Genomic DNA, 2,855 nt, shown 5'->3' with positions numbered 1-2,855 from the left:
TGGAAGTACTGATGCTAAGCAGAGTAGGGCTGGGGTTCTGCCTGTACTTACCAATGCAGGAGCACCTACTTCTCTTAACCATGGCCTGAAAGAGAATCCATTTGTTACTGTCTAGTGGTGCTGGGTTCTTTGCGTTCAGGACACAGAGATAGCAAGCAAGAAGCAGGTTTATTACAAAAGCAATACACATAGACTTTTCCAGAGAGAAGGGGCCCCAGAGCTGAGAGTTCTGGCCTGTTCTTTTTACAGTCTCTGGAATTTCTTCCTTTCCTTATCTCCTCCCCGTCCCACACTCCTCACTATTATTGATTGGTGCCCCCTCTGTCCACGCGTCTGTTGTAGTTTTTCTATTGGATCCCCTGCTTTGGAGCTGGAATATGAAGTATCTGTCTGATTGGGTCTCCTGCTTGTGTCCAGGAGTGCCTTTGTCAAGCAGGAAGTTGACCTCATCAGAAGACCCTCTCTATGCTCCTTTGGCCTGGCCCTGCCTGACCTCCTCACTAGCCATCTTGCCTGGCTGCCGAAGCCCTTCTGTATCTCTTTCACATGTCCCTTTCCAGAACTTGCTGGAAAAGGTGGGATGGAAATCTGCCCCCATTTCCCAGTGAGCAGAGGACCCTACCTGGTGGATTCCTGGACACTGTTGGCCTTGGGGGAAGCAGCCAATTCCAATGGGAGCAGAGTTCAGAGACTACCCAAGGTTCCTGTGTCCAGCACCTTGGATCCCAGCCACATTCATCCTCCAGAAGGTCCTACTGATCTCAGTCATGCCCATTTCCCACTCACCTGGTTGGGGCCGTCAGAGGACTCTCTGTCCCAAGCTGTGGGGTTCCACTGTCCTGGGAAAGAAGAGTCTGCTGGTGTAGAGGTCACATGGACTTGCACATTCATTGATCATTTATTGAGGCTCCATCTTGTGTAAGGCACAGGGCTAAGCCCAGAGGCTGCAGAGACAAGCAGACACGGTCTTTGCTCTTAACAACCTTGACGTTCACAGGGGAGACAGATGAACATAGCAGATTAAAAATGCTTTCTTCACTGCTGAGGATCCCACTCAATTCGAGTGGTTTGATCCTTCCTTGCCCCAGGCCTGTGTCCCACTGTGGACTGATAACAACAGCACGCCTCCCACCCTGACACGCTCAGGCTCAGGACTGGCCTATGAAACGCCCGATAGAGAACCTACATTGGAATTTTTCCAGCTGCAGCCTGGTTTTCTCTCCCGGTTTTTCATGGTGATTTGAAAGTGTAATCAATAGGTTCTTTTAATCAAAAGTTTGAATGGGTTATTGATAAAAACACGATTGGTTATTAGCATACGCAAAACAATCGTTCTTCAAAATGCTGACTTGGCGTCTAGCCACCTGGGTCAACTCATTCATTCTAATAATTTGACAGTAGATTTTTCTTGGGGTTTCTCTGCAGATGATTGGGTTATCTGAAAATTAAAAACAGTTTTGTGTCTTTGTTTCCAATTGTTATGCTGTTTACTTATTTTCCTGGTCTTCTGTTGGCAAAAACATTGAATAGTTAATTGGGAATGGCATCTGTTAAGATTTGGATCTTAAATGTCATAAGCTAAAAGCCTGGTTGTCAGCCTGTGGTGCTACCTAGACTCAGTGGAGCCTTCAGGAGGCGGGGCCTGTGGAGAGAAGCTGGGTCACAGAGCGCAGGCCCTGGAGGAAGATGTGGCAACGCAGCCCCTCCCTCTCTCCCTCTTTGCTTCCCATGAGGCAGCAGCTCTTCTTCCCCACACACTCTCCACCATGATGCTCTGCCTCTCCACAGGCCCAAAGGCCACGGAGCTGACCATGCACGGAAACATCTATGAACTTTTTATAAACGTTTGGTTTCATTTATAAACCAAAATAAGACTTTCCTTCTTATAAGCTGACTTTCTCTGGTCTTTTGTCCCAGGCATGAAAACCTGACTAGCACTTTGTGTTATTTCTGATTTTGTTGCAAAATTTCTAAGGCTGCCCAGAAGTTTCACAATTAACCTTATGCAGTCATTAAAAAAGGGGAAATCTTCAAAATGCATTATTGACTGAAGTTTATATGTATTGCTTATAACTTTTTATACCAATGATGGCATAGTGAAAATGTTTGACACTTGACAATGTCTACACATATATTCTTGTATATACTTTAATATCTGTGAGAGGACACAATAGAACTGGGTGGCTGGAAAGGAGTGGTATTTACCTCTAAGTATTACTTAGCTATATACTGCAGTTTTGATAAGTAATGGTTTGGGGATTTTATTTATTTGTTTTGTCCTGGGGATAGAACCCAAGGACTCTACCACTGAGCCACATCCCCAGCCCTTTTCATTTTTATTTTGAGACAGGGACTTGCTAAGTTGCTTAGGGCCTTTGCTAGAGGCTGGCCTGTGATCCTCCTGCCTCAGCCTCCCAAATCACTGAGCTTAGGCATGCACCACTGAGCCCAGCTAAGTAATGTTTTTAATGTTCTTCAGTTCAAAATATTTTCTGTTCCATTATATTTTTCTTTCTAACCCATCTGTTGTGTGAGGTGCCTTTTTTAAATTTCCAAACTGTCGGAAGTTTGACATTCAATTTAAGTGTGTTGTGGACAGAAAATGAGAACCTAATTTTATTTCTCTGAAAATATTGTGATGTAATATATGATCAATTTTAAATGTTACTTATATTTGAAAATAACATGTATTCTCTGCACATTTTTTACCAATTTAAAAGCTTTGAATGTTTTGTTTAAATTTAAATCTCAAATATTTTTGTCATCTTTTTATAATCATGTCCTTGGGAACATTTATGGTTTTCTTCTCTGAAAATAGATTTTTCCATTTTCCTGGTAATTTGATCCATTTTGCT

The sequence above is a fragment of the Ictidomys tridecemlineatus genome, chromosome 9, assembly GCF_052094955.1.
Source record: "Ictidomys tridecemlineatus isolate mIctTri1 chromosome 9, mIctTri1.hap1, whole genome shotgun sequence".
Lineage (NCBI taxonomy): Eukaryota > Metazoa > Chordata > Mammalia > Rodentia > Sciuridae > Ictidomys > Ictidomys tridecemlineatus.
The sequence above is the reverse complement of the archived record's forward strand: the minus strand, read 5'-3'. Positions refer to the sequence as shown.